General features: G+C 39.0%; 1 protein-coding gene across 4 annotated transcripts in view; it reads right to left on the bottom strand.

Annotated features, from left to right (window-relative positions):
• Positions 1-11,982, bottom strand: part of RMDN2 (regulator of microtubule dynamics 2) — a 66,037-nt gene extending 54,055 nt beyond the window's left edge. Inside the window, exons 1-2 of one of the 4 annotated variants that reach the window (XM_090280219.1) lie at positions 11,868-11,982; positions 10,357-10,452 (exon numbers count right to left, since the gene is read on the bottom strand). The gene's annotated coding sequence lies outside the window, so the exon portion shown is untranslated. Of the gene's footprint in view, positions 1-6,909; positions 7,101-7,150; positions 7,189-10,356; positions 10,479-11,867 lie in introns of those variants that run through there. The other 3 variants (XM_090280220.1, XM_090280221.1, XM_090280222.1) reach the window with 3 other exon arrangements.
• Positions 11,983-12,669: the final 687 nt, after the last annotated feature.

Raw genomic sequence — 12,669 nt, 5'->3', positions numbered from 1 at the left:
TGGAATCGCAGGCTGACGGGTCTGGTCTGCAGCTGAGGGTGCTCCCCAGGCGCTTCTCGCCTCCCCTTAAATATGGGTGTTTGTGCTTACCGCTGTCCCCCTGCCATCGCCACAGCTGCCACCGCCAGCACAGCTTGACCTCTCCTTCCCGACTTCATCCCTCCTACCCGTCTGGACGAGCACCACTTCTTTATAACTTCATATGTTGCACTTCCATTTATTTTCTGAAACTTCTGATTATTTCTGGTTTTGTGGTAGTTGTAGTCCTTCTTAGTTTTGGAAGGAGACAGAGCGTGTCAGTCTAGGCCTCCATTTTGGCTGGAAGTCTCCTGTGTGCCTGAACTTTTTATTTGTATATAATTAACTAGTGTGTTTATTTATCAGTCTTATCTTTAAGGAAAGCTAAAAAAGAAGCTCTCTTAGCACATAGTCTATGTTCATATTTATATTTAGAGTGATAAACAACATTTTAATACTCCAAGGCTTTGAGATACAAAATAGATTAGAGAGCTTTGACAAGTTTGTAACCCAGCCCCCATCTCTGATTTTTTCAACATGGAAAGCAGAAATGCTAACATATGTGCTGCCTTCATCTCCTTTCTTCCTATGATCTGAATTCTTCGGCTCCTTACATTTCTATTTCTTCCTAAGGTCTTAATGTTTTCCTTTCTTTCAAATTTCCACTTTTAAAAAAAGGAACAAAAAGTCATTTCTTTGATTTTTTTTCTCCTGAAATTTCATCTTTCTGCATTCAAGGCTCAAGCTCTGGCCCACCTAATTCCATATAACCTCAGCTACACTGACCAAATAAATGCACCTAATCTTACTTTAGTATAGCCCACCCTCACCAATTTTATTGTTTGTCTCTGTTTTTAAATCAGAAGGCCATTAAAGAAAAATAATAATATAAAGCCCCCTTTCCTTGAGACTTTAAAATGGCAATAAGTACATTAGAACTATGATGAACTTATGTAATTAAAGTAAAATATAGTGGTTTTTTTACAGACTTTGAAGTTCCTGAAATTGTTTTCCCATCCATTTCGCCTATTTTGTAAAAAGGTAAACACCTGTATTAAATTTTGTTAGCAACCTAGGAGAAATGGTACAGATAATGGTAAACCGTCTTTTAAAGGAAATTAAATTTGTAAAATTTTTGGTTTGTTTTTCCTGACACTTTCCCAAGGAGCAGATTATTATAGCACTACCACCAATCATCCCTGAGGAAAGGAAACAAAGGAGGTAAATTCTTTAATCTTCTCAGGTTTACTATTGGAGGCAACATCTGGGCTATGGCACAGGACAGGGAAAACCAAACAAAACCTGGTAGTCTCACCGAGTTGAACAGAGATCAGAGTTCAGAAAAACTGAAACACCTACGGTAGTACTGAAGATGGAGGTATGCAGAGAAAGAGCTACAGAAATCTGTATAGGAGTCGTCTTGAATCTTTAACTGAATACCAGTCAGCACATGCAATTTCCAGGGAAAGAACAATTAACAGGGAGCTATAAGCTTAACCATTCCTAAAGATTACACAGAATTGAGAAGTGTTCAAATTCCCACCAGCCAGAATGTTTCAGTAGAGAACTCAAAAGGGTAATGCCTTGGTAATCCTTGGTAATGAGGCTTTATTAACCCTAGAGTTAAGGCTATTTAGACTTGCCCTAGAAGAGCTTTAAAATGAGCTTCTAAAGGATCAAACTTATTTACAAGTAATTTGACTACCTTCAAGAAAAAGAGAAAGGCCAACAGTCTTTAAGGGAATAAGAAAAAATCCAGAACTCAACAACATGAAAGTCGTAACATTGATCATCCAATAAAAAATTATTAGGTATGTAAAAAAACAGAAAAGTTAAAATTACTGTTACAAATATGTCCAATATTTCATATAAATACTTAAAATATGTTAAAAGAAAACATAAATATGATGAAGATAGGAGATATTAAGCAGAACTAAACAAAACTTCTAAAGATAAAAAACCAGAATATTTGAAATAAAATTTTACTGAATGAAATTAATAGCAGAAAAAAGTAACACTATTGGAAAATAAAAGTCAGTGAACCTAAAGATATTGCAATAGAAACCACCTGCTATAGACTAAATGTTTGTGTGTCATCTCTCCCCTCCAAATTCATGTTGAAATCCTAATTTACAAGGTGATAGAATTAGGAGGTGGGGACTTTAGGAAGCAGGGCTCTCATGAATGGAATTAAGGACCTTATAGAAGAGACCCAGAGAGATCCCTTGTCTGTTCCACCATGTGAGGTTATAGCAGGTGCCATTTATGAATCAGGAAGTGGGCCTTCACAAGATACTGAATCTGCCTGTGCTTTAATCCTGCATTTTTTTAGCCTCGAGAACTGTAATAAATTTCTGTTGTTTATAAGCCACCCAGTCTATGATATTTTGTTATAGCAGCCCAAATAGGCTAAAACACCATCCAAAATGAAGCACTCAGATTAAAAATAAAACAAAACAAAACTCAAGCAGTCTATGGGGCAATATCAAGCAGTTTCAAACATATATACTTAAATTCACAGGGAAGGGAGAGGAGAGATTTGAACGGAAAATGGATAAAACTTTTCAAATTGTATAAAACCTATAAACCCAGTGATCCAAGAAGGTCAACAACACAATTCAAGCAGAATAAGTGAAAAAAAACAAAGCAAGGTACAACATTATCAAAATACTGAAAACAAGTGATCTTAAATATCTTAAAAGTAGCAAGTAGGGAAAAAACAGCATGTTATGTGGACCAAAAAAAAAAAAAAAAAAACAAGTATAAGATTACAGCAGCTGCTGTGTCAGAGACATCAGCTCAGAAACTATTCAAGCAAGAAACAATGGAGTGACATCTTTCAAGTGGTGAAATAAACTATCAATTTACATTTCTATACCCAGTGAAATCTTTTTCAAAAGTGAGGATAAAATATTTTTTCAGACAAAGAAAAGTTAAGAGAATTCATTGTCAGCAGATATACACTATAAGAAATGTTAACAGAGATTCTTCAAACAGAAGGAAAATGCTAATGTTACAGAGCGAAAGGGGGTTCTTTCATGTGGCGCCTTGGTGGAAAACCCAACAACTAGTGTTGAGGAAAACAGGTCTTTATTTAGAATATTCCAACCTGAGGAGGGCAGTGAGTGCTTCAGCTCAGAGCCCTGTTCTCCCATGGGACCCAGCACTTTCCTTGCTCCCCAAAAGGCTAGAAGCCAAAAACATGCCCAGAAGTTTCCCATCCCTTATCTGCCAGCTGTCTCCTTCAGGATCTGGGGTACGATGTCATCAGTCTCTGTATAACAGTCCAGGAAAACATGTGGTGTGCTGCACTGGATCATGCATGGTTCTCTCTCTGCCCTTTCAAAGCTGCATGGAGGTCTTCTTCTATCACCTTACAAACTGCATGGTTCTCCCTCTACTCTCCAAAATGGCTGCTGCCTTATTTTTAAATCTCTGACCATGGCCTGTGATGCAGTGGGAAGGGTGACAGGTTCCAACCATTCACAGAACCTTGTGCAGACCCTGTTTGCTCTTTCCTCGCCATTCTATGGTCAAGGCCCCTCCCATCTCCTTGGGGCCTTGGAAGAACCAAAGCCATTTGCATAACTGAGACACTAGCTACCAGCCATAGATATGCCAAGGCATCTTGAAAGCTGTCCCCTTCCCCTCATCCCCCAACTGCAGGCTCTGGGGATTTGGGGGAGCCCTGCTCTGTAACACTAACAGATAGAAACTTGGGCTCTGGCCAGTAGCTCAGTTGATAAGAGCATGGTCTGGATATGCCAAGGCTGCAAGTTTGATCATCAGCTGGGGCACATACAAGAAGCATCCTACAAATGCATAAATGAGTGGAAGAACAAATCGATGTCTCCCTCTCTCTCTCTCTCTCAAAATCAATTTTAAAAGAAGACTATGTGGGAAAATGGCACCAAAATATGATGATATAACAGTATATCTGTTGGCCAATGGGAACAACCCAATTTTTTTTTTAAAAAGGAAGACAAATTAATGAAGTAAAAGAAAGATTAGAGAATTACTGCAGCACTAAACTTGAGAAGACAAAGGTGATGAATCGTCTCTAGTGCACAAGTACAGAGGTTGATCTTAGATGGAAACAAATTATTCATTCACAATAACGAAAGAAAAAACAGACCATGTAACCAGATTCAGGAAGGTGGGAAGATATGATAGTGGGATCTTATGAAAGTTCTCTTTGATCACTTCACTGTTCCAAAAAAAAACAGGAAACAAACATCTGAGAGAACGGGAGAAGGAGTATTGGAAAGACACAAATTCTGAATGCAGTTGTATACCCAAATTTGCCTTCCTATGGTTTATATCCTATGATCCCACATATTCAAGCAAAGTATTATTACTTCTTATGGCCAAATATTATAAATGTGAGGTTTCCAGTGATGCCCTATGAAAAAGTAAGAATAAGAAACAAGAATCTATTTCTCAGAGGTCTGCCTAAAAGAATGTCTCTCTTTAGATTCCTAATATATTAGACCATACGCATTGAACATAGGGAGTATCCTATTTGGATACCTCTAAGTGTAAAAGAGGAGGACTAAAGATTTTAAAACAATAACCTTCTAGAAATTGCCTCAGATGTTGTTGAATATTATATACAAGAGAGTTAAATTCTTCTGAAGCCAAGGGTTTCAGTAGAAAGTTCATGTGCTTAATCTAGGTTGTCTGACCTCAGGGTACAGCTTGCCTAGAATTAAGTTTTTTAAGCAAAAAAGTATTTTTACCTTACTGGTATAACAGAACTGAAAATCTCATCATCTATACACTCTCATCCACCAAGGAGACTTGTCAGCAGTATATTCAGATCAATTTGTAACTTCAGCTAAAGTTGTAGGTCATTATTATTAGCTGTTAAATGTTACTTCCACAAAATAATTATATCACATAATAAACTATGTTGAAATATTATTGCAAAAAGGCAAGAGATTTAAGAAAAGCTACTATGTGTCCCGACTTACAAATACATACATCTAATAATCATGCATCAACCTTGATTTTCTTGGCTCTTTTGGGGCGAGTAATAAGACTAATGCAGGGTGTTCGAATGCTGATGCTGAGATCTATGAAAATAAATATTCCTATTCTGATTGCTTTCTTGGCTCACTCCTGCTGAGCCTTCCTTGAACTTTACATTAAATAACATAGTCTAGTTTAATTTTTTTTTCATTTAATAACTAAATAAATGGAAGTCAAAATATACCTAGGAAGGAGATCTTATCCCTGAGATGGTAGCAGGTTTAAACAGGTGGGAAAAAGCATCAGATTTTGTTTGACCTCCTTAGGAAATATGTGTACCATTCCTAATCTATCTCTTTGAGGCAGGTCCTATTGATATCTCTATTTTGCAGATAAGCAAACTGAGGCATACAGCATCAAGTCATATACTCAAGGGTCATCCAAGTAGGAAGTGAGAATTGCCACCCTTGATAACTACTGAACGCACTGCTGCAAGATGAGGACTTGGGACACCACAAGGACAGGAAAGAGAATGCTGAGGGGCTGACATCTGACTTTGGAACTATGACAATCAACTGGAAAAAAGCAACAAGAATCAACGGAGCAGGTCTTGGTTTTTAATAACCACAATTAGAAACTAACAGCTAAGCTGTGTTTAAATTTCCTATCAGTATAAAATAAGTGTGTTTCTAAGCAAATAATTTGAAAAATGCCACTAAAAAATACTAATGTAGAAAATAAATCACTTGCTTGCCTGCAGTATAAGGTAATATTACATCATTTATATAACTTTTCTGTGTTTAGTTATCAAATTAGTAGTATTCGCTTGCACTTGAGTATAAAAACACAGTCACTTTAAAAACCTATTGACTAGATAAATCAGATGCCACATATTATTCTTGTTACAAGTTTCAATTTGTAAGGTATTAGTAATAACAATGAAAATGACAGACATTATTTTAATATAAATTTTTGGCATCTAAAATGAATGTGTAATACATAATTACAGGTATTCAGAGATGAGAATCAAGAATTCTACTGGAATAAATCATCAAAATGTTAACTCAAAGGAAATTTCCACATTGAAATATGTCTTTGTAGAAAGTCATGAAAAATTAACTTCAGAAAACTAATTTTTATGGTGTAGTTTGAATTAACTTTTTAAAAGTATGCTTTATTAAGTTAATTATAATGCTTTCAGCAATACCTAGCATATATATTCACTTAATTCACCAGAAGAGTCTTAGGAGGCAATGCATAAAATATGTAACTGATAAAGCAAGGGGATATATGAACGATTCTGCAGCAGGGGTAAAGGGACATTACGGGTTAGAGCCAAGGCTGAGGTTTCAGTTTACCAAGGAATGGCTCTGCGACCTGGACTTAGCGATCACATTCCGCACAGCGACCTGGGTAGTCTGATAACTTTTAAGTGAATTCCAACACTCATATTTCATCAGGTTTTCATAATTTTTATTTTACAATTTCCTTTTCATTAGGACTCTCTGACTTGGCTTGTTTGCAAATGTTTGTCGCACTGAAAACCTGCCCTTCGTTTTGGGTAAAAGAAAATCCGAGTTTGTTTCGAGCAAACAAAACGTTTGTCGGCGGCTGAAAGACCCAGAGAGCTGAAGCGCCAGGCGAGCAAGTGTCTCCGGCAGAAACTCATCGGGGTTCCCAAAGACCCGCCGAGCTGAGGCAGCATACCGCCCACTCCCCACACACCCCACGACCCGCGGGCCTCTAGCTTCCGAGTAGCTCCCACCACCACCGGGTAAACCCACAGGCGGAAGCCAAAGACCTTCCCCGCGACCCGGAAGTGCAGTGCCCGCCACCGGAAGTGCTGCCTCAGCCTTCTGCACACCCCGGCTGCGTCAGATCCCGGCCAGCAAGCAGAGCACTGTTTATTACTGCACGCACCTGAGCTGGCCACACTGGCCTCTCTGCGGACGGAGACTGGGGACCGGGGACCGGGAACCTGCGGGAGGGGTAAATGGGAGGGAAGCGGCCAGCAGACCGTAGTCCTGCAGCCCTCGGGTCCCGAAGTTCGGCGCTGCGGCCGGTCGTTGTGTCCTGACCCAGAGAGCGGAGGCGCCGGAGGAGGAGCCCGTGGCCCCTGGCCCCTCGGGTCCCGCCCTCTTCGCGCTGGGTGTTAACTCACCTGGGGCTGATGCCGGGCGCACCGTATACAGGAGATAATTGCACTCCGCCCAGCCCGCAGGGCCGCACGGGACATTGTAGCCCGGATGCTGTCTCCCCTCGAAGCTCGTCCCCTGTGCTCCCTTTCTCAGGGCCACCCACGGTTGGTCCCATGGGAGGCTTGGCGCCGGCTTTCCAGCGCGATCCTTCCCATCACTGCAGCTCCCCCAAGCCAACCCCCGCCCCTAATATTACCCTTTGTGCCCTTGTGTAGGCACAGCCCCAGCGTGACTGGGGCAGACGCAGATGTCTTCAACTAATTAGTAATGGCCACGGCCACGTTTCCCTAACTTCATTTTAACTCATGTTCCCTCTTAATGAGCACAACCTATTCGTCCCCCCACCATTCTAAGTTGTCTTTAGATGACAACCACCATCTCAAATGCTTAACGTTTGATATATAAGCTTCACTTTCTGTGGTTTGTATAATGAAAATTAAATCCTGCCAAATAAACTTTTAACAACCTGCCAAATAAACTTAACAACTTGCACACCCACTCCCTTCTGTATATCCCTCATTTTGAGCTTTAAATTCAGGCTTGCGGAGAACTTAGCCTTGGTTACTAAATTCTTCACCAATGTACTGAATGGAATCGAAATGGGTACACTCCTCTATCAAAAAAAAAAAACAAAAAACAAAAAAAAACCTTCCATAAAAAAGGTAATAAGGCTAATTTTACTGTCTATACAAAACTTACTGATGGGAATTCTATAGGATCCTGACGACTCTAAGGTGGTTTTTGAGCTTTGAGCTGCTGCATTCAAGAAGTAAGCCTAGCCATAGTCATTTTATTAAAACTGAGTTATGCTTTGGAAGACACAGACCTTAAGGTTTGAAACTAGTGAATCACTTTCTTCTAAGAACCACTTTCACTGCAATTGTGTTATGGTTTGCAAAGACATTACAATATAATGCTAAAATTTGCTTTAACCAGAATACAATATAATGTAAACCTGTCATGCATGGTAATAATAGTTCAAAACAAAACAGGATTTAGTTATGAAAGAAACTTTACTGTTTCTTTTAAGAAACTTCTTCTTAAAAGAAGCTTAAAGCACCTTCAGATTTAAGCTTTTCCAGAGAGAGCCCACTGAACTGTTCACTGCGACATCCCCAGCACAGAACACAGAAATCCTCAGCGGAGAACAGGGCCTTACCAACTCTCTGCTCCAACAGGCAGATGGTAGCTGGTAAGCTGGTACTAACTTGTTCTTCAAGTTCAAGAAATAGGGCAAAATAACTGGACTCTTGCTGTGTCCCTATGTAACACCGGTTCCTATGCCTGCTCTCCCGATACCTTTGATTCTGTCCTTTGATTAGTAAAATTATCTGAGACATAGAAACTCAGGTAATGGTAGCCATTGATCTTTGGTAAAGTTAAAGTAGCAAAGAGGGGAGTTATCTTTACCAGGCACTGTTGTAGGGATTATATAACAAAGAAGAAATGACTCTCCCCACCCTTAATAGGAGTGTAGTCTTAAAAGAACTTCTGAAAGAAAAAAATAAACTTGGAATTTCAAAGTTGCTGTCATGGACTAAATGTTTGTGCTCCCCTCAAATTCATGTTTAAGCCCTAATCCCTAATATGATTGTGTTTGGAGTGGGGCCTCTGGAGATAATTAGGTCATAAGGTTGGAGCCTGTGTGACTGAATGTGATTACTGTAATGCCCTTAAAAGAAAAGTAAGAGAACGGAGCTTGCTCTCCTCCAATATCATGTGAGGATATAATAAACCAGCTGTCTGAAACCCAGAAGAGGATCCTCACCAGTTTAGGTGATGGCTTCAAAGGCATCAATCATCTCAATGCAAATGCAAATTTCTGTTGATCCAGATACTTTAAAATACTTTGGTACCACCAATTTTTCTTCCTATAACCCTGCCTCCCCTCTCATGTTACTACCTGAGCTCACACTCTTCATTTGTAAACTGAGGGCTGACCTGTAAATATAATTAAAACACCTGGTCCTCTCCAACTCCCACTTTAAAACAGCAAAATATACCTTTTTGTCCAGATGGGATTAAGGGAGTATTTTACTGCTAAATAACTGAAGAAATTATTTTAAAATTAAGAACACATAATAGAATGAGTCAGAGAGCAAGGAGAGATCCAAGTCTGCCTGTACAGACAAAGAGCAGGAGTGGAGAAAGGAGCCAGCCAAGCATGACTGAAGCTCCAACTTCTCCTGTGAACTGGATGGAGAGCAAACAATGGCAGCTACCACAAAAACCATGATTGAATCTTATCTTATATTCAGTTCCTGCTTCATTCTTTACATGAATTAATTTGTCTTCCCAACAATCCACTGAGGTTAAAAACAAAAAGTTACAGGTAAGGAAACTGAGGCTTAGAAAGAAAGGTGAAGAAACTTGTCTCTGGCCACGCAGTCAGTTTTAGAAACCACTAACTGGGTGCCAGGCTTTACTGTCTGTGACAACGTGTTTAAAGGGCACTCTTCATAGCACCTTTCACAAGCACAACACAGCTCCTCACGTGACATTGTTCTGTCTCCATCTCCCACTTCAGTTATTTGCAGGTCGTCTTTCACTGCTCCTCTTGAAGGACTGAATCTCTACACTGGAGAACGTACCCATAGAGGGTTTTTCTGTGGTGTTTACCATTATCTCTAAGCCACAAGGTGTCTAACTATTGTGGGTCTATCATAGTCAGATTAGACTAGGAATACAGCCTAGGGAAAGAGGAGAAATAATACTATGTCTAATATAAACACTTAAAAAATTATCCCTAGAATGCAAGAAAATTACCCAGCAAATTTCTGAAAAATAACTATGACTAAATTGGACCTTTCAAGGAAAAAATACTTCCTTTGAAAAAGGCATGAAGATAAGTTTATTAAATATTTCAATAAGACTAAGTGATTAGTGTAATAAATTATTAATCACTTAAACACAAGAAAATAGTTGACCCAATATGCCTGTACTGAATAAATCAGAAACAGTATTTTAGAAAGATATGTAAGAAAGAAAAGTTAGCAATAATATTTACATAATGCTACTTAGCAATTCAATGTTGAACTGATTTATTTTAAAAAATTACGTCATTAAAATACAGAATTCTTATTAGAAACTGTTTTGTTGGAAAAATTAAGTTTTTGTTACATAAACAACCATTTTCAGAAAGGCATATGTCTCGCCTAGTGATACTAACCTCGCTCAATGATTATCAGCCGTTTTTTCGTGACACTTCATGGTAGGAATAGTTTCTTCAGAACTTGCTTGTTCCAAGTGCAGCCTTGGATACACTCTAAAATGGAAATCAAGAGATTCAGAGCAAAGAGTAATTTTGCCCCTCCCTTCTGCATACTTTCTTCATCCTGAGAATGTTCAAGGATATCCTTGACCATATATATATCAACTTCACAAGTCAAGGTCAGTTTCATGGTTAGTGACAGATTGAAAATAAAGTTGAATGTCAGAATGTTTTTACAATACGTGGACTATTAAATACATGAAGTTTGCAAAAGAACTACTCATTCAGACACAGGATTCTTTGACTTTTTCATCTGAAGCAAAACAACTTTTCCAATGTTTCTTAAAAAGGACAATTCTGACAGTGTTGACATTTACGCTCTCTTAGTAATGGAAATGTCCCATTTCTCAAACAGAAGGGCATTAAGAGGAACTTTTCTACTGCACAGAATGACTGGCCAGTCACTCATGGTACACAAAGCACAACTGAGGGGGTGCCTGTACTTAATTAATTAAAGGCTATTAACAAACCACTTAAATAATTTAGATATTTACATACTGAAATGCAATAAGGCTTTACAGTGAAAATAGCTTACGTGATTTTCATTGAGTATTTAATTGTGAGACTACAACTTTATACATAAAGGGACGTCCATCATCTTCCTGTGCTCAATGTAACTATGCAAATATGACCATAATTAGGTATCATTATTTTCCCATGTTTTTAAGATGTGGAATCTGTAAACATTTTTCATTAAAATAATATACTGTGGTTTAGGTGATGGCTTCAAAGGCATCAATCATCTCAATGAAAATGCAAATTTCTGTTGATCCAGATACTTTAAAATACTTTGGTACCACCAATTTTTCTTCCTATAACCATACCTCCCCTCTCGTGTTACTACCTGAGCTCACACTCTTCACTACCAAAAACTTTAAGTTTTCACTGGCAGACTTCACTTGCTGACTTTCCTCTATTAGTCTACTGTGGAAACCACTAAAACTGCACTGAAACTGCTTTTTCTAAGGACAGAGTTCTTCTGATTGCCCAAAAAGAGTGGCTTTTGAGCTCTGTGAAACAGTCTCTAAACCTCAGTACTATTGACTTTTTGGACTTGAGAATTTTTTTGGATGGAGAATTCCTCATACTGTTACTGAACAGCATTTGGGGTCCTGCTGCCCATCGCCACCCTCTAGGCAAAATATCAGAGGCAAAAGTTTGGTGATAAAGAAGAAGAGTCTATATTCAAAAGTAGTTACTTAAGTCTATCAAGTCACAGCTTTAATCACTTAAGCCTATCAATTAAGGCTAAACTCTAACACCTGAGTTCTCCTAGCATTCCCCTGTTAGTTTCTGTAGGGTTAGTTTACAAACCAAAGCAACATAATACACAAAAGCTACACAATTCCAAAAGAATGGCAGGCTTCTGCCTCAGGGCCTGTTCCCTCTAGAACACCCTAAGAACAAACCTGCCACCCTCTGCCAGGCCAGCTGGATCCTAGGCCTTATGCAGAGTTCCTTCCCATCCCAAACACCATCTGTTGGGAAATGCAGGCATCCTTGAGGAAGAAGAGGCTGACAGCCAGAGCCAGAGCCAGAGCCTGAGAGAGAACAAGCTCAGGAGCCAGAAAAGCTCATGAGCCAAAGAGCTGGCCCTCTTTTCATTTCCATTGGCTTGGAGGAATTCAGCTTTTCGGTCAATCCCATCCTAGACTGCTTTCCATTGCCGCAGCAGACCCCTCCTATAGCCCCTCCTACTTCTCCCCAGTGACCTTAATCAGGCCTCTCTGTATCAATTGTTGTTCAGCAGCATCCCTGGCCTCCATCCACTAGGTGTTGGTAGATCTATATGTTAACATGTGATTTCGTAGACTCCTTGCCCTTAGTTAATAGGAAAGAGCAAAGTCAAACGCAAGTACGTTTTTTCTAGAGAATTAAATAATGCTGGGTTTGGCTTATTAAGCAATGCCCCAACATTAAAAGAATATGCTGTAAATTCTTAATTCTGTATTTTGAGTAATTTTTCTGAAAACCATGGGCCATGTCTCATTCATTTTTCTACCCTCAGTACTTGACATGCAGTACTCTATATCTTAAGTGAATGAGTAAATTAATGGATAAATTAAAATATTTAGATATCTGAAATCTTTAATTTTCAACCAGATTTGTCAAGTTTGCATATATGCCTATGTGATTGCTTTTTTTTTCTTTTTAATTTGGCTAATGCAGGAAAGGTAACTTATAGGGGAGAAAGTACCATGGGTCATGGAA

The sequence above is a fragment of the Furipterus horrens genome, unplaced genomic scaffold, assembly GCF_987537825.1.
Source record: "Furipterus horrens unplaced genomic scaffold, mFurHor1.1.pri manual_scaffold_6, whole genome shotgun sequence".
NCBI lineage: Eukaryota > Metazoa > Chordata > Mammalia > Chiroptera > Furipteridae > Furipterus > Furipterus horrens.
The sequence above is the reverse complement of the archived record's forward strand: the minus strand, read 5'-3'. Positions and strand labels throughout refer to the sequence as shown.